Below are 24,973 nucleotides of genomic sequence, written 5' to 3' on the forward strand. Positions count from 1 at the left end.
TGAAGGGAATGGAAAAAGACACAGGCTTTATGAAATTGGAGTGAATATCAAGAAGCAGCAAAGCAGAGATGAGCTAAGAGTAACAGAAAATGGAAAATGCAGTGCAAATACTGAAATTTTTAACCCAGAGGCTTCAAATTACCTTACTAAATCTCTCAAGTAGACCAGCTATTTCTAAAATCTTTACTCTGTAAATGAAAAGGGGGCTATGTATAAGTTCAGGGACTGAAAGTAGCTTCACAGGATGATCAGATCATAAAATTCTAAACCTGGCAGGTCATGGGAGATAGTCACGCCTCAGGCCTGTAACTTCCCTAGTAAAAGATTATCTTTGCCTCAAGCAAGCCCAGTTATTGTTTTTGTGCATTTACATGAACACACCTTTGAAATGCCTCTTTTTCAGACACCTTGGTACTGAATCACCCTCAAGAGAGCACATAATCTTAACTATCCTGAAATCTAATCATAGAGATTTCCCTGTCTTGCTTTCTCCCATGTAAACTTCCTTACTTACCCTTCTTAATTCTAAATATATAAAAAGAAACTTCAGACTATCATTCTGGAAAGCATTTTCCTCAGTCTATTGAGATCCTGCTTCCAGGAGTGTGCTCTGTTTGGCTCAAATAAATTCTAATAAACTCTTATAAAATTTATTTCCACAATGTCCTTACATTGATAACTCTAACAGAGGAGTTACTATAATTAACGAATTTTTCTTAACATCTACTGGTTGGTTAAATTGCAAATTTTCATGAAGAGAATTCCAGGAATAATTTTAAAATGAATTTTAAATTGTATTTGGTATGAGGAGGGGTGTGGAAAGATAGGGAGAGAAGAGTAGATAAATGAAAAAGAATAAAGAAAAGTGTTAAGGTGTAAACAAGTCGGAAAGAATCCAAGATGGAAAAAAAAAGTGATAGAGAAAATTAAGGAAAGAGTAGAAATAACGTAAATACTAGAAAGAAGAGGAAAGTAAAATGCTACCTTGAGAACAGCATTTATACCATTATCAAATATTAAGAGATGATGTAAATAATGACAGAGTCAGAAGAATAATAAAAATACTAAAACCAGAAAGGGGTTCTAATAATTGTTCCACAGTATTTTAATAAAATCTTGATAGGTTTTATTCTGTAAGTTACTCTAGGGAATGGTCCCTGTCTTGAGTCACCTTTTATCCCACAGTATCTTGTGAACAAACTGTGTTCTACAAATATTTGTGGATTGTTGAATTCAATAAATACCAGTTGTGTTCCTACTACCTACCAGATACTGTGTTAGTTGCTGAGGATATAAAGACAAACATGCTTTGGTTTCTAACCTCAAAGTGTTATCAGCCTAGTTAAAGAGAAATGCATCATTAATATTCAATATTTACTCCAGAAATAGAACATAAAATCATCTAAAAACATGGAGAAGTGTTGAAGAAGGACTTAAGTTAATATTGTGGAGAAAAGATAAGTTTTAAAGTGAAAATGAAAGTTTTAATGTCCATTTGAATTTGTTAACCTGAGACATCCTTCTCCATGGTGGTATCACATAAACATACTAATGTTCATGATCCTCAAGGGCTAGTCTTTAACCCTTCAGATTTCAAGCTAAACTTTTTCTTCTAATTATTCCCCACTGAATCTTTCTTTGTATCATGAACCTTATGTAGCCCATATTTTGACAATAATGTATATGAAAAAGAGTTGACTTTTCCAAAACCACAGAGCTAGTGTGGGGCAGAGACAGTTTAATAACTAGCACTATGGGTTCTTCGATCTGGAAATTTGGAAAGAAGAGCATTGTAGTTTATTCTTTATAATTTGCTTTAATGGAGAATTATGATCTCTCTTCTATTTTGAGATAAGACTCAGAGAAAGCTCAATTATAGGATCACACAACATTATTTGTATGTGTAAATCTACCCCACCATCATTTTGATTTCGAATGATCAAAAATACAAGTCGGTTTTAGGGCTATGATAAGACCTGGGAACAAAAAAGCAAGTGAGATCATCTAGTTTAAGCAATTATAGACCACTTTTTAAGTCAATCCAATTCCTAGCAAGTCTTATCATATAATTTTTGCCCAAAAAGAGTCCAGCAAAAAATCAACTAGCTGCCAGAGTCCTTTGACACAGCTCAGCTTTATAACCCTTCTTCAGAATTTTGACTGAAGCTTTTCGACAGCCTTGGCTAAATCACCAGATGGGTTTGAAAGAATGTCATTACAAAGTCCTTATGTGAGTTGGCAAATAGATGTCAACAAAAGCTTTGTGCTTTATCCAGACCAGCCCATGCTGAGGCCTCCAAAGTCTGATTCTCAGTACTAAAATATTTTCATCTAAAAAATATTTCCCCACTGAATCTCTATAGCTTTGTGTACAAGTCTTGCTTCTCCCTCCCTTCTCTCTCTCCTAACCTTTCTTTTTAACAAATAAAAACAAGATATTTAAACACAGACCTCATAAGACTAAAATATTTCAAATGCGTGCCATATCCCAAAAGCACTCTATAAATCAGAGGCTAACTCAAGAGTTTGGAGAAAAATAGCATTTGGGGGGAGATTAAAAAGTCTGGATGCTTAAAGCTATGCATTGGTGTGTATATGTCCATGTATAAAATTTATTTCCCTTTTGTATACTATCTGTCTATTTGTTACATGAAAGAGATGGTGGGTTCCTCCTCTGAGAAAAGAGAAATCAGCATGACCAGTTACCAGTACTGTGGGAAGCTTCTGTCTCCTGAGTTACAGCAGTTCTCCACCTGAAACTGAGTTTTGCAGAAAGCAGGGCACACTCATTTCCAGGAGGAAATCTTTTAAGTTATATCTGTGTAGGACTCACCACCTGGGTTGTAGAATGGCCCATCTGTTCGCACTGGCGGTCTCCATGACAGGCAAGAATGGCTACTGCTAAATTGAATGTTCCACACAGCCTCCATGATCATTGAGAGGGGAAGTACCAAATGGCTCTCCCATGCTGGGACCCATCCATGTGAGAACACTGATGCTGTGGTGAGGAACAAACATGGCAGATGTCCTCAACAGGGAAGAACAAGCAGCATATTTGTAAACTACGCTTCTGGTCATACTTGACTTGCGAAGGGTTGGGGCAAACAGACACGCAGACCATGACCTGAGCTAGGAATGGGCAAGCAGAGAAGCATGCTATTCTGGAACAATATCAATATATTCATTACATTTTAAGCTGTATTTACTGAAATTAGTTGTAACATTTGTGATGTGTCTCTCACTGCCTCAATTCAGAAAGAAATTCTAAATTCCACCTTGATCGAGAAATAAGGTTTCTCCTTTCATGTCCTCCTTTCTCAAGGAAATTTCTAGTCTGCCAAGGAAGTTTACAGGTATCCAGAACTGGTGGACAGTAGATCTGTCCACAAGAAATAGGGGGAGGGAACCCCGCTTAGGAGGATACCTCAGCAGCTCTGATTTCCTTCCACTTCTTTCCTTATCCTCTTAAAAGATCCTTCTCACTTCTGCCTCATCAATGACTCAGATCCCTCAGCTCCATTCTTAGAATCCATCTGTACTTCCTCCCCTTTACTCAGACTCAGTATTATCCAGCCTTTGAGAGAGAAAAACTTACTTTGCAACCTTACATTCCTTTCAAATCTTTCTTTTTAGCCCTTAGGGCAAATGTTTCTATGAATATTTGTTTCTGCCTTTGGATGAGCTTAAAAAGAAAAAAAAATGGCTCACAGAGTACCACTGGCAGATGCAGGGGTCTAAACAGGCCTCCCTAAGATGTGCTACTTTGGCATGTGAATTATTTTGAGCTAAAGGCACTCGAGACCCAACAAACTCAACAGAAACTTTTACCTCTGACATTTACCAAATTTAAAGAATTTAAATTTGGGATCTTGCATACAGTATGAGTTATCACCAGAAATAACTTTTTATGACCTATCTATAGAGCAGAGCAAGCTTCTACTTACTAAATATCTGTTCTAATAGAGTTGCAAATGACCCTCCTCCCCGCTGAAACTCCAGGGTTCTTACCTCATTCCTTGACTCAGGATGCCATATATATCTCATTTTATCTTTCGGTCTCTGAACTGCTCATATCTGTGAGGGTTTCTGACTCTCACACATATGGGGTTTCTCTATATACATATGTAAATGTGGTTCTTTTCTCTTGTTTATCTGTCTCATGCAGATTTAATTATTAGACCAATCAAAATAACCTACAAGGGTAGAGGAAAATATCTTCCTCCCCACACAGAGTAGAGAGGAAAGGAAATACACAGAACAAACATATATTCGTACCTCGAGGAATAACATTAAATTTTAAAATATATTATCGTATGTTTTCCTCAGAATAACACTCCTATATAGATATTATTAGCTATCCTATACAGATGACAAAACTGAGGTTTGAAGAAGTGCTAACTGACCTATCCAAGTTTGTTCACCTGAAAAATGTGGCCTATCTCACATGCAAAGCTACAAGATGATGTGACTATGAAGGTAGCAGAATATATCACCTCAAAATATGTGTCTTTGGCATATGGATTATTTTAAGTTGATTATTTTGAAAAAGCAAAGAAGAAGCTCTGAAAACAGAGTAGGAGTTATCGTTTATTTACAAGAGAAATCTACGTTTATAGAAGAAATTTCCATTTGTGTTTCCCTTTTTGTAACCTGAAGAGAAGGATAACTCAAAGTCACAAGAAACTCATCAATAGAGAAGGCAGAGACTTAAATCTGCATAACAAACCTCACTCTTGTTTACTGTGCTTTTCCTGGTAACCTTCCATAACTGGCCTCTCCCCAGTCCAATACCTTTCTCTTTTAGCTGAAGATAGTATTTAAAGTAGGGACTTAGGCCACTTCAGAGAGTTTACTCATTTTTCCTGGATATCCCCCAGGTATTCATGAAGTATACATGTTAATAAACTTCTGTTTATTTTTCTTTTGTTAATCTGTCTTTTATAACAGTTCTCAGCCAAGAACTCGGGAGGGTGGAGGGTACATTATTTTTCCTTCTTTAAAGGTGATATTGAAATTATGAAATATTTCCATTGTCTCTTTAAAGGTGATATTGAAATTATGAAATATTTCCTATTAGAGTTCTATAAGGTTATTATTTTTTAAAGTAAGATAGTACCATTGCTTATAAGCTTCCTGAACACAGACCACATCTCATCTGCTCACCATAGTAATGGCCAGCACTTAGCACATTTTCTGGCACATAAACGTTCGGTTAAATATTTGTTTGTTGGTATGGGTAAGGAGTGCAGATAGAACTACAATTTACATGCATCTTAATTTTTCTTTTCTGGTGTGGATGAAAACTAATATTACTTCTTAGCCTTAGGACATAAAGTTGGATAGAGTAATATACTCACTCACACATCCATAGGTATTTCAGTGTTTTCTGAGTAATGTAGTACATTAGCTACTTGCGGTTTTACTTCTATAAGTAATCCAGTGATAAATAATGGGAATATGTAAGTAATGAATATCTATCTCATTATTTAGCTGTTTGTTTTCAAGCAGAACCTATTTAATTTGCACAGTGTACAGAGAGACTCCATAGCTCTCTTTTACTCATCTCTTTCCATATTGTCAAAAGGTATATTTCTCACCTTTGTGTATTTTATATACTTTTATAACAATACTTTTATGAAGACTTTCACTGATGCAGAGTCAGTGCAAGGCTCTATAAAATTGTTGGCTCTTATTACTGGAGGAGGCAGTTCTTGCCAGAACAAATTCCTCAGTGAGCCTGAGAAAGGTTTGGTTTAGGAAAAAATACCAATCAGGGCCTATCCAGAAAAGAAAGAAAAAACTATGCCTCAATTCAGAACATCTTAGAATGCTTTCTTTTGTTGAGGAGGAAATGCAGCTGCCTCGAAACTCACTTATCTTTCAAGCACTTTCTCATTAGTTTTATTGTTATCTTTATTTGATCTGCCAGGAATGTAGTACTTTCCCATGTGTGTCACTTATTGACTTTCAGAGTGTATTGTCATTTCAGTCAAGTTCCAGGGGCAGAGACGGAATATGTTACTAAGAGAAAATGGTGATGTATATGGACAACATTCTAGATAGATGTCATTTTATATATATTACAGAGTATGGATTTTATAGACATAATTTTTATCAGGTTTACATATACATTTCTGACAAATGTGTATTTTGAGTCGGGTAGAAAATTTTTGTACATAGAACTGTCAAATTTAAGGATTGACAATGTATATATCTGTATATCTAATTCCATAACGTCTCAATTATATCCTTCATATTTAGAAGCTATTAGAAGGCAGATTTGTCAAATTTGTGAAGGATAAACTGCCATGTATTATTAAGGGCAGGGGAAAAATCACTGAGGGGAAACAAAGGCATCCAGTCTTTGTTCATAGATGTAAAAGAGACTATATCTCTATCATAAATTTCTTTTCTGAATAACTTTAAAACCAACAGGACCAATTCCATTCACTCTTCAACGGATCATGAAGCATTCGAATGTTTAAGATGAGGATTCATGTTTAGGAACGACCCCTATAAATAGCCACCTCTTCTCAGATGAGAAGGATAAACATACAGAATCAAAACAATGATACTAACTTTCACCCGCACCTTAATTGTAAACTATTCTAAACCAGTAAAAACTGTGGCCTGTCCCTTAGTACACCACAGAGCTCAAATTTAATAATATAAATAGTGGATGCCGGGGTTTGTCACCCAGATTCCTTCTTCAGAATCAAGACTCTCATTACCTGTCAGGAATTTTGAATGTGACCACTTACATATATGTCCTCCACTACAGGAGGAATTTGCCTCAACAAAAGCCACATCCCTTCCCAGGGGACAGGGGCAGCCAAAACAGGCAGAGGCAGGGCACAAGGCTTTCCCTCTTTCTTCAATTCTGGACCTTTCTGAAAGGTCATTTCAGCTCCAGAGTACCCCCAGAGAATTGGCTGTGTCCCCTGTTGCTAATGCATTGCAATTCAGTTTCTTCCTCTGCATCCTGTATGCTCTTCCAGGTGTTGTTTCTGAGAATACCCCTTAACAAACCTCAGGCATGTATACCTCTGTCTCAGAGTGTATTTCTCATGAGCCCAACTTATGGCAGTGTGACTTTTAAACAGCAGCATTTACTGGGGTTATCGACTGTGCATATATCTAATATAATCCATAAACTGATCCAGAAATACTATCACCATCAATTTCTACGCCATCCCCCAACTCTACATTAATGGGAAAAAAATGTTCTGAATTTATCACGTATCTTTATCCTGTCTTTCTGGCTCATCTCAATAAGGGAAAGACAAAGGGTTATCTTTATCTTTATAAATACTTCTTTCTACTTTCCAGTGTTGTAAAGAGGCCAATACTCAGCAAAAATGGAAATCAACTTTTTCTCTTTCTTTTTGGTAATAAGAGTATATAGTAAACCTAGCAACCAGTTTGAAAGATGCTGAGCCCTTGCTTATTTTCTGCTTCAGCAATCTTTATTGAACGGCAATCCTATTCTCATGAATAATATTTGTTTTATTTGGGTGGCCCTAAAATTCTTTATTGAAAATTCATTGTGTACCTGGTCTCATCCTTACTTCCCTATAGCTGTTTATGAAAATAATCTGGCTCAAGAGATTATGAGCTGCAAAGGAACACTGAATATAATACTAATATTTATAGAGTTTTTCTGTGATGCAAAATAAATACTCAAGGGTACATTTCTCCAAAGGGTTTCTTCCCAGATGACAAAATCCTACCTAATGCAAGGTTATGAAACGATGTCTCAAATTCCTCTCCAAAATCTGCAATGTCATGCTAGTAGAAAGCCTAAGAGGAAAATATTGGGCATTCTCACTGCCGTACCATGAGCAGACTTTCAGAGTAGGTCTGCTAAAACAACAAGGATATATGTAACCATCTCATTTCTGTCTATAAACTGTTATCAGCTAGGCTAAATATTGATTAATAAAAACTTCCAATATTAGAAATCAAATATTGAAAAAGAGACAAAAGCTTTTTTTTTTTCCTTACAGTTTTTCAAATGTTTTTGTTGGATTTAAAATTCATTTAAGGGATATACAGATATGCAACTAGTTACTCGTCAGCTACTAATATATTTTGGTATCCCTTTGTTTTCTATCCTCAAGAACCAGTTCACTTTTCCTTCATGTTCGATACTTAGCTTTGGCAAAATTTTGCCATGTTCTTCATCTGTTACTAAATCATTAGTGTCTCTATCCTGCTTGGTATAACGTGCTCTTTTAGTTGTCTTCCTCTGGGTATGTTTTGTAAGACTCCTGTTTTTTCTCAACTTCACTGCTTACATCCCACATTATTATCTTCCCATCATTCCCTTCAGTAAGCAGCAAATAGGATTCTAGCAGAAAACAGATCTAAGATACTCTCAAAGTGTGGCCCTTGCATCCCAGTTCCTGTTCACACTAGACTCCTGTCAGCCTAAAGATTCAAACCTTATCATCTTCTGCACCACAACTAAAAATATCGCCACCTGATGCCAGAGACACCGAGTGGGCTAGAATAGGTTTTAAAAATTGAATTCTCTGTATCAGTGTCTCTAATGATGCTAGGAGAGGCAAAACTGCAAACTTACATAGAACCATTCAATTAAACTGGCACTTTTTGCAAGCTACATTAGGTCAGCTCCAAAGTTTTGCAAGAACAGTAGGGAACCAAAGGAGAAAATCCAAATGCAATAGGTCTGGCTTAACAAGAAATCTTTCTTTTCTTTCTTTCTTTTTTTTTTTTTTTTGCAGATTCCAGAAGCAAAATAGAATCTGGTTTTCCTGAGAAGGAAAGAACTCTGGTATGGGAGAACATAACTTCTTTAAAGGCAAAGAGGCTGTCTTCAGAGAGTACTATAGCCGGAAAAAAAGAACAGAAAGTACCTCTTGCAGTATTCCCTGTCCCTAAGAACAAAGATCTTACTACCACCCACAACACCAGCTTGGCCTCATCATGAAGTTCTTCGAACACTCTACTGATAGAGATTACAAGAGAATTTACAACCCCAAGAAAGTGCAGTTTTAAATAATTTTTCAATTATTTTATTCTAAACATTTGGGACTACATGCTACTATTTTTTTTTTCTTTTGCTCGGGGTTGGGGGGGGCGGGGATTTGCCTAAGATCATATAATTGGAGATGTTACAAAATTGGAATTTTAACCCAATTCTAAGTTTAAAGTACCCTATATATGCTGCCTCTTTAAAGATAGTATGAAGCAAACGTGTCCCGAATAAAGGTAACTCAGAAGGTACCAAGATGTAAAAGGTTGTTATCTTAGTCTTTAGAGTACTAAGTTTGATAGTAGAATATAAGAAATGTTTAGAGTACTAAGTTTGATAGTAGAATATAAGAAATGTTGGCCACATACAATAATTTTTCTAAATTTCCGATTTTACCTCTTACTGTACTATGAACTATAATTTCATATTCTTTTATTTTTATTTTATTATTATTATTTTTTTTTTACACCTACAGCACCTGGTCTTCCTAGGTGGTCTCCCATCCAAGTACTAACCAGGCCTGACCCTGCTTAACTTCCGAGATCAGACGAGATCGGGCTTGTTCAGGGTAGCATGGCTGAAGACAATAATTCTTGATTAAAGATGAATGACCTATGGGTTGTGATGTTTGGGGTCCACATAGAGAATTAGAATCTTTATGAGAAAATTTTTGTAAAAGAATAATTTCCATTACAATTAATTGCATTTTTAACCAGTTGATACTGCAGTGACAAATCTAGTCCTGAAGACTAGTGATCATCTATTCTGACATGATATTTCTGCAGAAAAAAAAAATCAACTTTTCTTTGAGAATCATAGAATTGGAAGTAATTTTAAGATCATCTAATTTAGCCCTTTGAAGAACAGTGTTCAATAAATTCCATAAGATTTAGCGAGAAGGATTAGGTTTATTCCAAAGTTATCGATTAGACCCAGAATGGACATAGCTGAAACTGCATAATAACCTCAAAACAGTGGCTTAAAACAACTATCTTTTGTGGTTCTCTGAATGGACTTGGCTCATTTTGGCAGTTCTTGCTTAGGTTTTTTCATGTGCGTTCTGTCAAATGGCAGCTGAGGCTGGAGTCATTTGAAAGCTCAACAGACTCATAGTTGATGCTGGCTGTTGGTTGGGGGTTCAGCATGGCTCTTAATTACAGGAACTGGTCACATGTATTCTATATGTGGTGTGAGCTTCTGACAGCATGGTGCTTGAGTTCCAGAGGAAGCACCCATGAGCAAGCCTTCCAAAAGACACAGGGCAGAAGTTCCAAGGCATTATATGACTTGACGTGGGAGTCTGCGAACATCATTTCACCACTACCTGTTCAAGCATGTCGCTAAATCCACGCTACATTCAAGAGATGGAAAATTAGACTCAATATTTTAATGTGAAGGGCAACATGTGCATATGAGGAGGAAAGGAATCGATGGTGAACATCTTCGGAGAATATGTACCAGAACATCTCTTCTTTGTATGTGGTCAGATCAGGTGAAGTTTCACTTGGCAGTTTTATTTTCTTGACTTTCCTTCTTTTTAAATACTCCTACGGGCAAAAGGAGTATGTTTTGGGGTGAGAAATAAGAGATCGAGGGTAGTTTTGTGTTTAATTAACATTGTTCTAGTAAGGTCAATTCTGAGCCTAATTGATAATGGGATTAGATAAAATGAGCCTAATCCTTCTCACTGAATCTCATAAAATCTACTGAACTCTGTTCTCTAAAGAACTCAAGTAAATGGTGTTTAAATTTTTTTCCAGTTCTAAAATTTTTTAAGATATGATGATTTTCTGTAGAAATATCTACTTCTACATATGTAGACAACATCAAATAATTAAATAAACTTTCCTGATAGAAAAATAAATCATTATTAGAGATGTTATCTCCTTTCTTAGCAAATAATTAACTCATTTTTTAAGGAACTTGTCTTGTCTGGCTTTGAATGAAGATGTAGATTTCTCCTATCATTCAATCAAAATTGCTATCCAATACACATCTGCCTTCATTTTTTGCTGCCTTCAACAATACCTGAAAAGTAGTTACTACTCAGTAAATGTGTGTTGAATCTTGAATGGCTGAAAGAATGCATGGATGCATGATACCACTGGCACTGTCTGAAATAGCACACAGACGTGTTCCCCAAATCTCGAGAAAGACAAATATATTCTACTGAATATTCTACTTGTGTTAATTCAAATATATGTGACGCTCTCATAGCATGGCACAAATAGATTTATAATTTTCTTATCTTTATTGCATAGAGCTGTATGTCATACTCATAACCCAGACCCCAGGAGCCATGTTCCCACTGTGCTCAAAAGGTTCAACAAAATTCTGGATGTTTTGAGTTGTGTAAATAAGTTACAAACTTAGTACATCATGGAAAATCAGGTCTCTAATATAAATTCTTCAAAGATCTTTCTAACATATAATTTCCATTTTGATCTTATTTCTGGGCAGAAAAAATCTGACAATCTCCCCTGAGATGATAAGCCAATGCTTGCTCAGCCTGCCTCTGCACCTGTAAGGAAGCAGACACAAAAACAATGTCCTTTGAGTTGGTCTGGTGCCCCAGCATCTGTGTTTCCAAGGTTATTGTGAATGTTCCAGGTGATAGGCAGCATGGTGGTTCTGGCTCATGCCCATGTGGCCTGGAAGGCTATGTGCTCCGACGCTTTTTGAAACGGTATTGCTAAAATCCTGACACTCCTCCTAATCACTGATTAAGAAACTAACAATCGATCCAAATACGATACTATAGTTTCACCAGTCCCTCTATTAGCCTGGGAACAGTTGTACTGTTAGATATTGTTAGAGTGGTTTGGCATTGCTCCAAGCTGTGCCCTACACACATACAACTTTTTTTAGAAAAGCTTCGTGTACAAGGAGTTAGACAAATTCCTTAGATGATGGGTCTTTTCTACCTTCTCTGTATAAGAAAATCCCTGCAAAAAGTAATGTGTTTAAAAATATCAGTGTGTTTTTTTATCTTTGTATTGCCTTTTTTTCTCCTTGTCTGAGGTATGTACCTACTTCAAGACCAACGGTTAGGGAGCGCCAAGAGGAAAGACAGCAGTTACAACGTGACTACAAACAGTTAAGATTTGGCTTCTGCCATCTCGTTTGAATTTTAAAGTCTACAGCAAGACAATAGCGAAAGCTAGGATTCGTCTAAAAAAGGGGGTTTGTGTTTATTTTCTTATCATCTTTCTCCCATTTAAAATATCAAGAGGTAATCCTTGCAATTTGATTATAGAATTTTACAAAATGGAACTCTTTCCCAACATGAAGAAATAAAGAAAAGTAGAAGCTATTTCCAGTCCTAACAGATTAAGAAGAGAGAAAGAGGAAAGAGAGTCGAGGGAATGAGAAATATGCCCAAATCTGACCTGTCCAGGCCAAAATCATTAAAAAAATAAAATATATGAAATGGGAGAAAAGAAATCATCAGAGTAGACAGGTTCCTACTTCACTTCTCATTTAGACTCAAGGAAGAGACCTCTGAGAAAGGTATCCCTATAAATTCATAAGATAATTCCAAAAGAGTAAACAAAGAGAGAGTAATAGCAGGTCAGATTGAGAGGGAAATTTCTGCTCAAGAGCTGCCATTAGCTTCAAAGTGAGAAAAATAACGAGAAGCTCATGCACGCTGCCTAAGGGTCAGGGAGTGTGGTACACGGCTTCTAAGATGGGTCCAATGATCCCCACCTCCTGGTGTTCACAGCCTGGTAGAATCTCCTCTTTTTGAGTAACTTCCTTCTAAACAATAGAATGGCTTAACCTGAAGGGGATGTCAATTCTGTGATTAGGTTTCTAATACTGTGACTTTTATCTTGCTAGCAGACTCTATTGCTTTCTCAGCTTATACCCTTTAATGAAAAGGCACACATATCAGGAAACTAAAGATAGCTATAATAGTCTGTTTGGGCTGCAATAAAAAATGCCACTGATCGAGAGCCTTAAATAACAGAAAATTATTTTCTTAGAGTTTTGGAAAGTGGCAGTCGAAGATCAAGTTGCCATCAGGGTTGGTTTCTGGTGAGAACTCTCTCCTTGGGTTGCAGATGGCCACCATCTCACTGTGTTCTCACATGGTCTTTCCTCTGTGCACACGTGGAGAGACAGAGAGACAGAAAGACAGACAGACAGACAGACAGACATCTTTGGTGTCTCTTTCTCTTCTCATAAGGACACTACTCTCATTAGATTGAGGCCCCACCATGATGACCTCATTTAACTTTATCTCCTTAAAGGCCCCATCTCCAAATGTACATTTAAGGTTTGAGCTTCAATATATGAATTGGGATGAGGGGGGCACAATTCATCCTATTGATAGTAGCCTCTAGGCAACAGCCAGTAAGGATCTGAGGCCTCAGTCCAATAGCTAAAAAAAAAAAAAACAATGAATGCTGCCAACAACTAGAGTGAGCTTGGAAGCAGGTCCGTTCCTAGTTGTACCTTCAAGTGAGACTTCAGACCCTGAGCCAATACCTTCACTACAGGCTTGAGAGAGACTGTGAAACAGAGGATACAAGTAAGTCATGCCAAAATTCTTGACCAACATAAACTACAAGATGATAAATGTGTACTGTTTTAAACCACTCAGTCTTGTGCTAATTTGTTAGACAGCAATAGATAGCTAATATAGGTCATACATATTCTGAGAACCAGCAGGTCATCCACTGAGGCCAGGAATCAGGCAAACACATTGCACAGGAATAGAGAGCAGTGTTGACCAAAGGAAACCTGTTTTCTCTCTTCTGTATATTATGTAAGCAGAGAAGTAAGTGTAAGTGTCGTTAAGAGCATGGGTTCCAAAGTCAGACAAACTTGAATGATATTCCCTCTGAATCTTCTTAGTAGTGTATCTTTGGAAAAATCATTTTACAGTAAAAGTGAGTGCAAAGTGGTGAATGAAAAGCAAAGTGGCTTAATATCACAAATAGATATAATAAACGTTGAGAAATAAAGTACACAATGAGAATACATTATTTGGCATATAATAAGCATTTGATTGACATTAGCTATTATTTTTAGGATGCAAGTAAAGAAAGGGAGTAGGGCCGGTGTTTAAAACATGCACTGAGTTCCTAACGGGCACCAAGAAATTTACTACGCTCTATGTGTAATATGCCACATAAAGCTATGGTATGTAAACTATATATAGTCCTGCATCCTCTACAGGATGATTTACATCCAAATTGCTACATATCCTCTGCATAAAATCCCCTAAATATTTACTATATCCTCATTTTGGGAACAGAAATCTCAGGGACTGTAAGTAACTTGACTATAGTCATACGGGTCCCATGGGAATATTTGAATCTAGGATCATGGGTCTTGAGAACCTGGGCCCTTTCTGTTGTATCATGTCTCCAAAATGATCATAAAACCCTGACAAAAATCTGTGGAGGTTATTCAGTACACTGCAGAGTTGAGTGCCAGCCTCTTGCACAACAGAAAATTTAATGACGATAAAATACTGTTGGTTCAGACTGTTTTCAATTTGAATTGAATCCCTTTTGCTATCATTTCGGCTAATGTCATGGCACATCAGAAAGAGATTATCATTGGCTGATTTAAAATGACTTTATTCAATTTATTCGATTTACTTCACAAAAGAGAGAAGTAGGTTTATGTTTCTCATCACTTACGAAGAAAAGAGGGTCATCACCCTTTGCATTGCATTGATTTGATTTTTGTTCACATCTTTCTCACACACTCTATTAACTGCAGTTGGATTATTACAGCTTCCTGAAATTGATCAAATTTACATTGGGAAAGATGCTTTTTGAGGGAGGAATCAGGAACATAAACCTTTTCTTTCATATTAATTTGACAGAAGTGGCTACTGAAATCGCCTATTTCCATGCACTCTATGGAGCAAACTACAACTGCTATGTGCATATGTTTCTTTTGACTTCTCAATATGCTCTAAATGTTGCATCTGGAAAATACAATGGTCAGGTTCTATAAGAACATCAACGAACTGTCAGGCCCATCCCACAAAAAATGACAGGAAGACAAGGAAATGAGCCCAGGGAGAAAACACTAGATAAATAATGTCAGAGTAAGACATTTTAAGAAGAAGCTAGGAGCAAACAAGGGAAATGACAAACCATCCTAGTAAAGACACTTTCAGGTGCTGTGTTTCTATTAAATGCAGAAAATTGCCTGCTAAAATGACTACCCCAACAAAAAAAGACAAAGGAAATTCGAGGTATGCTTTATTCCTCCCGTTCATTTTTTATCACTCCAAAAATCCAGTAAATATATTCAAGGACATATTGACCATGAATTTAGACTTTAGATCCCTTGGGGACAAAAAACAATATTTGACATATAAAATGATCCATTATGGTGAATACAAAGCAAACTGGCTAGCAATTCTCTGGTGCTCTGTAGGTTTCCTTCAGCCTTTACAGGTTATGCTGTTGAGGTGGGGTTTTTTGTTTTTGTTTTTGTTTTCACTCTGCATCTTTTCCCTTTCTTTTTTCATTATTGAGTTTAATTACAGTTATTATTTGTGGGCTATTGAGCTTAAAAATCATTTGCTGTCTTGTATATTTAGTCTGTACTTGATTTATTCACAGCTGTTCATCAGTGCCATGCTGTTGAGACTGGGGAGTAAAATTGCTTATCTTCACAGAGCAAAGAAAGCAGGTCCATTTACTCAAGGTCTATGAAGGGAGAATAAGAAAATGATTACAATGGCAATTCTTTAGTTCAATCTATTTAATTTTTCTTTTATGTATCAATATTGTTGTACATTTTTTATGACACCCTATTAACTATGGTCATTAATTCCTGGAGATACCTAAAAGAATGAAGCTGCACTTTTTCTAGAAAGAGTGGGTCAACATCATCAGCCTCACATGGAAACATATTGGCATCTCTGCCTCAGTACTGGTATCTATGGACCGGCCACACTCTGTAGGCATAATTTGAATAATGTCAAATAAGTTGTGCTGGAGTGCCAAGCATTTCCACATTTTAACTCTCTACTTTATGTGAAGGCATGATCTTGAAGTGATTTCTTTTAATATGCAAGATGTTACCTGGGAGAAGAAACCCATCAGCCCTCACCAGCATTTGGTTTTCGTTTATGAAATGACAGAGTTGCAAGTCATTCCATGGAGTTCACCTCCTCATTTCAGGATGACAATTGTTTTTAAGCACCGACTGCTAGTCTGTGTGGGTGGACAGCCCTTTCCCTGACAGCCCCCAGGGCACTCTTCATAAGGTTCAGCATGCCACTTCCTCTCTTTACCATCACTAATTCATCCTTAAAATATATAGTTAGAAGGATTTTTAAAAACCATATAAAAATTTATTGAAAAAAATTTGAAAGAATCATAACATAGAAGATCATCTACTATAACTTTCCTTCATTTAAAAATGGAAAAGCACAACACTTAAAGATTTTAAATGAATTGAAGGCATGGTCAAAATTTCATGGCTTATTGAAAAGTCCAAGAAAAGAGAAAATCTATAGAAACAAGTGACTACTAATATGGCATTTACCTTGGAGGTACATGCTAATTCAACATGGCCCACACACTGGGATTTAAAGAGCTTTACTGGGTCAAAGTCAAAAGCCGGGATCCTGAATAACATGGAAGTTTGAATCAAATATACTCACAAAAAGACACAAAACTAGGACTCTCCCGAAGTGATCTTCAGTATCTTGTGGGATCAGGTGGACAGTTTGAAAAGAAAGAAGGAAGCAGGACTGCTTTCCTACTTTATCTATTGGTCAAGAAAAAAAAGATCTTCTCTTAAAATTCTAGCTACATGTTGGTGAGAGGCCAGTATTCATGCTACGTGAATGCCTTGGAGTCTCCAAAGAAGAATACTCATTTAAATTAGGGTGGTACTCAGTAGTAGTGCCTCTAGGAACCTGGCAGGAGTAAAGGATAACTTTTCCTGGAGGAACCCACTTTAACTAGACCTTAAATTATTATATCAATAGCATCCAAAGAAAATAATCTTGCAATGAAAAATTATCAAATACTCAAAAAAACAAATCAGATCACAGACAATAAACACAAAATTATCAGATACAGAACAGTAAATATGTTTATACCATTTTAAAAAGAGAGCTTATAAAGAGGAACATAAAGGTAATAAAAAAAACAAATAAATCAATTTGAAAAAAAAACAGAATTGGAATGAAAAGAGTATAAAAACTTAATGAATTAGATAAATAGAAAATTAGATGCAAATTAAGAGTTTGTTAGTGAACTAGAATATAGAAATAAACATGTTGAGAGACTATAACAGAAGGCAAAATGATGAAAAATAGAAAAGTTGAGAAACAAGGAAGATAGAGGGGCAAGTTTATCACACATCAAATTGAAATTACAGAACGAGAGAGAAAATGAGGGAGAGGAAATATTTGAAGAGATGAATGAAGAGAGTTTTAATAAACTGATGAAAGACTCAAATATTGAGTAAAGAAGCCCAGTGAATGTCTAACTTTATAATACAAACAAAAAAGCTATTTATTTGCACCATAACAGAACTACAGAATACTAAAGAGAAAGAAAAGACCTTAAAAGCAGTCAGAGAGATAAAATAATAAACCTAAAAATATCTGGCAATTTGACCACTGACTTCATATTGGAAGCTAGAAAACAGTGAGATAATACCTTCAAAATGCAATCTAGAACTATATAACCATCAAAAAAAATTTTTTGAGAATAAGGGGAAATGAAGGCAATTTTAAACAAACAAAATTCATTGAGTAAACTTTTCAACAATAGATCCTTACTTTAAAAAATGATAAAAGATGTGCTTTGGACGGGATAAAAATTACTCCAGAGGATTTATTTTTTGTAAGTTAAATATGCATATTAAAATTTCCAGAATTTACTACTAAAAATATAGGTATGGAGAAAATATTAAATAATAGCTTGACTATTACTGTTACAACAAACTCAACCAATTTTAAAATTCAAGAAATGAGAAAGCAATTAGAAAAAAAAATAGATAAAATAGAAGTACAAAAAATATTTTAGAAATAGTTTTAAAGATGTAGCACTGAACCATAAGAAAAATACTACATATCCAAAATGTGAGATACAGAAAAAGTGGTATTTAAAAGAAAATGCACAGGATTACAAGTATGTATTAAAAAATCATAGTCTGAAAATTAATGAGCTAAGCTTCCAACTTAAAATATTAGACAAACAAAAGTAATAATTTTCCTATCTAGAAAAGAAAAAAAAACAGAAGAAAATAGAGATAAATCCAAAAATAATAAAATTGAATTTTATTAATAGATTAGACAAACAAAGATAAGTATTGGTTCTTTGAAATAATAAAATGAACCTCTTGGCTAATTTTATGTATAGACATAAAAATATACAGCAGAAATTAAACAGATATTAAGAATATTATGAACCACTTATGCCAATAAATTTGAAAATGTTCATAAAATGAACCAATTTCCAGAAAAATGTAAATGACAAAAACTGACTTAAGATATAATAGAGAATCTAAACAGTTCTGTAACCATCGATGTACTTGAACTTGAAGTTGAAAAACTATCTCAAATAAAAACACCAGACTCACATGATTTTAGAAGTGAACTCAACTAAACATTCAAGGAACAGAAAATTCCATTCTTCTCAGGGAAAAAAGAAAAAAGAAAATATCCTCCAACTCACTTTATGAAGTTAACTATGTCAAAATGAGAGGAAATATCAAAACCGTAGAACACTATAAAAAAGGAAAATTATAGAATGATTGAGTTTATGGGCCTGAATAAAAACATGCTGAGTGTAGGAAGTGAGGGGAAGATAGATGATAGATAGATAGATAGATAGATAGATAGATAGATAGATAGACAGATAGATAGATGATAGATAAATAGATATATAGAGAGAATAGGAGATAGATGATAAATAAATAGATACATACACATTTATGTAATATGTATAAATTCATATATGTGTGTATATGTATATATATAATACATATATATATATACACTTACACTAATGGTACTTTTAAACAATAAAAATAAATGAACCATAGCTATATAACATTGAGAAAAAAGCCATGAAAGAATATATTTAATATTTTATTTACATAAATACCCCAAACATGAAAGACTAAAAATATGTTAGTCAAATTTCATGCTTATACATTTAAAACTTAAAAGTAAAGCAATGGAAAAATAAACAAAATTTTGGTTAGCGGTTACACCTGAGGTGGAACTGAGTTGAAATCTGGGTAAGTTCCACAGGGTCTTGAAAGATGTTAATATGTTCTAATTTTTGAGCAATATGGTTGATATATGGGATTTTGCTTTATTATTTTTATTTTAAAATGTCCTTATATGCTATTTATACTCTTACAAATTATGTATCATATTAAAAATAATTTTTTTAAATGAAAGAATGGAAGATACTGTGGCCATATCACCAGTAGAAAATAATAAGTAACCTGACAGGTTGAAGATCAGAATTCATGTTCATGTTTATAGTTATTATGCCAGATCAGGTACTTCAATATTTTTTATGACATGTCAGGAAGTAGTGAGAAGTGAATAGGATTTAGAAGGTAGAGTCATACAACAGACAAATTCTAAATTCCACTTGAAAGTGCGAATAACTTTATATGATAGAAAAAAATCTAGTAGTATCCATGAATTTTGGAAGCTGAGATCAGTTAGGACTCTGCCTTCATTTACTCATTCAACAAATATTTATTGGCTACTAAACTGGACGCTGAAGAAAGAGCAGAAAGACATGTTCCCTAGACTCAAGGAGTTCAAAATCTAGTAGAGAGACTGGTGAGTAAATAGGAAATTATACTATAAGATGAATAAGTACAGAGTTCATTCAGAGGAATTGCTAAACCAGTTATAGAGATCGGAGGGATAACACATACGCTGAGAAATGAAGTAAGACTAGGAATTAATCAAGGCAAGAAAGCTGAGAAAAGATGAGAAAAAGAAAGAAGAGTGATCCAGGAATAGGAAGGAACATATATAATAGGCAAGATACGAGATGTTTGGAAAACTTGAAGAATTTCAGAGTGATTGAATTTTCAGGAAAAGAACAAGACAAGAGTTCAGAAAATTAAACAGTAAACATAAAATGAAGGATTGCAGTCAATGTCAGTGAACTTAATTCTGAAGTTGGTAGGATCCATTTGAAGAGCTTTAAGCAGGAAAATGATCTATTCTAGATTTGTATATAAGACAGATCAGCAGCACATTTTAAATTTGGGTAAGATTAGAAGGATATTGAAAAAATCTAGATGAGAGATGGTGTTTTAGGGCCAAGGAGAGAAATAAAAGGATTTGAGACACATTTAGGAGATATTGAATTAACAGAATATAAAATAATTGGATGTTCAAGGTAAAAGAGGGGCTTATAGATGACATTGAGAATTGGGTCTTGGGAAATTGAGTAGAGCATGGAGCCAGTTATTTAGCTCTGGAAATAGAGAATAAGCAAAATGGGGAAAAGATGATACGTTTGGTTTTGAACAAGTAGAATTTGAGATGTCTAAACACAAGCCAAGTGAATCTGACCTTAAGCCAATCTGAAGGTCAGGTAATGGATCTGACCTGGAGATAAATATTTAAGAGATAACAGTCTCCTTCTGATAACTGCAGAAAAAGGAATGTAGATGCTTTTTCAAGGAAATTATTTAGTTTGATAAGAGAAAGACTGAGATTCAAAAAAAAAAAAAAATCCAATATTTAAAAAGAACTAAAAAGAAAACCTTCCTATATAGGAAGTCAAAGAAGAAGAAAAAGTTGGGAGGAAAATCATGAGCATGTAGGTATAAGAAGCCATAGGATATGCTGAATGACAAATAGGGATAAATGCTAGAGAGAAATTAGGTAAGATGAAAAATGAGAAAAGGCAGCTGCTGACCAAAACTGACAAAAAGAAGATTTGATGATTTTGATAAAAATAAAAACAATGGGGTTAAGGATAATGATAGGAAAAAATGACTAGAGAACATTTACACAACAATAGAAGAATATATAGAGTTTAGCTGACCAGTTAATCATATAGAGTAAGCAAATAAACAAAAAACAAAAAACAAACTAGAAAGGATGTCACCTCACAGATTTGGAATCTGAGAGAATAAGAAGACAGTAGAAAAGTACATGTTTATTATTTTCTTTTTATAATTACTAATAAAGGGGTTTAATAAGTTATGATCATTGAAGATATGAGTATATTTACTTCAACATACTTTAGAGTTTCAGGTCTGAAACACAATCTGTAAAATGCTGTACCAGCTTCTCAAAATATTTCTTTCACACAGCACTATTGTTTTTGCATTTTTTCATCTCCTTTATCCTATTATGACCTTCTTCTCCCCCTTTCTCCATTTTTTAGGAAAATCTAATAATAACTGAATTTATAATAAACAAAAACTAGTTCTCACTTCCAAAATAATTGAAATAGATTTTTCTTGGCTCTTCCAAAAATTACATCAATGACTCAACCTAGTTTAAGTCCCGTGTGACAACAGCCAGCAATTAGATTACAATCAGAGGTGACAACCCTGAGGACAAAGATAACCTGCTGACTTCTGTAGCAAATATAGACACATATGTTGCTGAGCTGACTGGTTTATAGCGTGATAATTTAGTGTAACATATTCTTTTCAAATGGCGAACAATCAACATTTGGTATAGATAATAAAAAAGGACATATGGATTTGCCATCACACTTTATCCTGTGCAAATGACTTTTCTCTCAATTAAAGATTCATGGCATACTTTAAGATATACCTCCTAGAGTTTATTCATAATTTAGAAAACTCTTTACCATCAACCATTTGCCAGTGGTGATCTCTTTTATACTACATTAGCATCGGCAATTCCTCCCTTGCGGTGTTTCAGCACATCCTATTAATTTACTAGTAGGTAATATTCTCATTTTAGCCATCTCCTGTGATAACATTAATTAGTATCCAAGAACAAGCCCTCGTAGTCTATACAATTTGACGCAAGTTTTTCCTGTTTTATTAGCATTTTTGACCTTGCCTTCACAATGGAGCTGCTCCATAAAAGGAAAGCAGCTTTATCTTCTCAGACCCACTGCCCTCCTGGTATCTGTACTGAGCACAGCTGAGGATACCAAGATCAACAGACTATTCAATTTTGCCTCCTTCTCTATCTCATTTTTGGGTATTCTATAAAGTATATTGTTCTTCATTCCTAGCTGACCGAATTGTGCTATTCACAAAATCTCTTTGAATTTACCTTGTGCCAGAAACCATGCGCTTGTCAAGTACTCTAAGTCATTATGCATCTCTCTAAAGGAAGAGAGAGAGAGAGAGAGAGAGAGAGAGAGAGAGAGAGAGAGAGAGAAATCCTTCTGCTTATGTGCTTAGAAAATGATTTATCTCAAAGTATTGGCAAAGTTCTCAGGATAGAGAAACTATAAGGACAAATAAAGGCATCAATTAAACTAGGCTTGCCTATATGTAAGATCTAAGCTTACCTATATGAATATTGAATCACAGAATCACGTTGAATGGTGTCTTAACATATGCATGTCCAAATGCTCATAAATTCAACAATCATTTCTCCAAAACTAAACTCTGTGGTCATAAAACTCCTGCTTGAGTAAGTGCCAAAAAAGCATCCTGCCGCTTAATGCTCGATCATGAATTTGAACGGCTCCTTTTCTCCTTTGCCCACTCAGATGGACTCTTTGCAGCTAAACATACATAAATCTAGTGTCCTTCTCCATCCAACCTTAACCAAGGCAGCCAATATCTTAGGAGCACCATTCCTATTAGTAGGTGAAGTCTGAGATTAGTTGCTCTGCTATGAGCTTAGTATTGGTGGTCGTTGGCATAAGCCCTAAGCAGCTTAGTACTTTCATGAGTTCAGGTTTCTCCCAATCTCTGATCTACTTTTCCAAAAGCACGACTGGTCTTGTCCCTGATTATTCAAAAAGAGTTCTGATTTTATACAAGGATTAAAGCTTTTCCCAGGTCCAGGCTCCCTCACATGGAACCCTAAAATTTCAGCTTTCATAGATCCTTGATTCTGGAAGGCTAAATTTTGTCTTAATGATACAAGATTAACATAACTTGGTTTACTTGGTTGACCCCTATCTGACTTTAATTTTCTCCACTCTAATGTAGAAGCAAAACCACTTATCATGTTCCCCTTAAGATAGGATGTCTCCAAGAGTTCTGTTTTCCCCTAAGAAGAGAAAACTAAACTATGTCTTTGTATTGAATAACTTAACATTGATTAATGGGACATAAAAGAATATTAAGTTTCCTGGAAGCTACATCATGCTGCTAACTTTTAAACTTACAAAATGTAGCAGTACTGCAAATAATAAATATTCAGTAACTAATAAGTCATTTCCTGTAACCAGGTAGTCAGGTCTCTTTCTGTGGATTCTTGTGTACATTGGTTTTTTGAATCCAGAAATGTGCGACTATTAATAATACATTTTATTTTGTTTTATCAATTTTTTTCATTCTTTTTGGTTTAGATACTTGAACAAAGGTTTTATTCACAAATTGTATTACTTAGATCTTAATTCATATCATCTAAAAATCTAATAACCGTGTCTTCCATATGCTCACTTGAATTACTGGTTAAAATTAGTATTAAATGTAACCAAAGACAAAAGCTATCTTTTGCCACAAAAAAAAAAAAAAATCCTCCTTTGAGATTTTTTTAATCTAATAATTATCATTTTGGAATCATCATACGCTGATGAATAGCATATTACAAATCTATCTCACAGTTTTCCCATCTTATTTCAAAGATACAATCTGGGGCTATTTGAAGACTCATCCCATTTTATAAATAACTGAATCTCAGTGAAATTAAAAGATAATACTTGCTCATCTCCTATCTTCCAGAGGTTCTACTATTCTCAAAAACGTCAAGTAACCAAAAGCGATCCGATTTTTTATTCATTCAACATAAAACTAGTGTTCAGTTACTATGTTAAATGGCCTCTTCAATTTTACTAACTACCTTAGGACATAACTCCTTTGGAGACACCAACGTGCCACTCTATGAAGTTCCCATAGGACTGTGGGACTGTAAGATCAAGGACTTTGTCTGCTCTATTTAGTCTTTTGGTCCCAATGCCTAACAGTCTAGAAAACAGTAGGCATTAAATTAACATTTGCCAAAAGTATAGTTACTATCTATTTACCAATATTGGGCTTTAAGTCTGTCTTAACTGTACCTGCTCTGTCATTTTGAACTTAAAGCTAATTTTCTTTGGCAGAAGAGATAGAAACAAAAGAAGAAGCAAGTAGAAGCATGTTCTCCATTTATTCATTTTCATTTCTCACTCCAAGCTAAAGGTCTGGCCTTTCTTGAATCTAAAATAGTTAAGAAGGCCTATTGGTTGGTCTTTGCAATTATTTCATGAACTTGGAGCTTAGTTTCAGTCACATTGTTTTTATTTCTTATAACAGTTTTTGCTTTTCTTTATAGTTTACTAAAAATGTTCATGTTATAATAAAAATAATTTGATTGATATTATACTCATCTTATAATGATGAGAAAATTAAACTCTGAGAGTTGATATTATTTTTTCAAAAGTACAGTGATGACATATTTCCAAATCAGGACTCAAATCCATGACTTCTGTTTTGGGGAACTGTGACCCTCCACTTCCTGTCAGGTGCCTTCACCTCCCTTCCGTTGCCACCAGTGGTTAAATGCCCCATTCTTCCATCTTTTGTAAATATCCTTGAAAAGGTAGATTTAATTGAAAATCTATCTGTGAAAACAAATTGATTTCTGTGGCTACATCTTCATTGTTTCGTCATTTAAATCATTCAGCATTTTTGCAGATTTCTGTCCATATCTCGATTCATGTTTCTCGTACAGCGCTAAATTTCTTTAAACAGGGGTATTGAAATTTGGCCATATATAGCAGTGCTTCTTGACCATCTCAAGTCCCAAGAAGTAAGAAAATTTCTCCCAAGGTTTTTATTATATTA

At 35.0% G+C, this 24,973-nt stretch overlaps 1 non-coding gene and 1 pseudogene across 1 annotated transcript; both read right to left on the reverse strand.

Annotated features, from left to right (window-relative positions):
- Positions 1-8,029: 8,029 nt before the first annotated feature.
- On the reverse strand, positions 8,030-8,594 carry LOC120581207 (WD repeat-containing protein 53-like; annotated as a pseudogene).
- An 870-nt stretch (positions 8,595-9,464) lies between these two features.
- Positions 9,465-9,583, reverse strand: LOC120581862 (5S ribosomal RNA). The gene has a single exon (XR_005647387.1). It is a non-coding gene; the product is annotated as a 5S ribosomal RNA (ribosomal RNA).
- Positions 9,584-24,973: the final 15,390 nt, after the last annotated feature.

This window comes from Pteropus medius, unplaced genomic scaffold, assembly GCF_902729225.1.
Source record: "Pteropus medius unplaced genomic scaffold, Ma_sr-lr_union100, whole genome shotgun sequence".
Lineage (NCBI taxonomy): Eukaryota > Metazoa > Chordata > Mammalia > Chiroptera > Pteropodidae > Pteropus > Pteropus medius.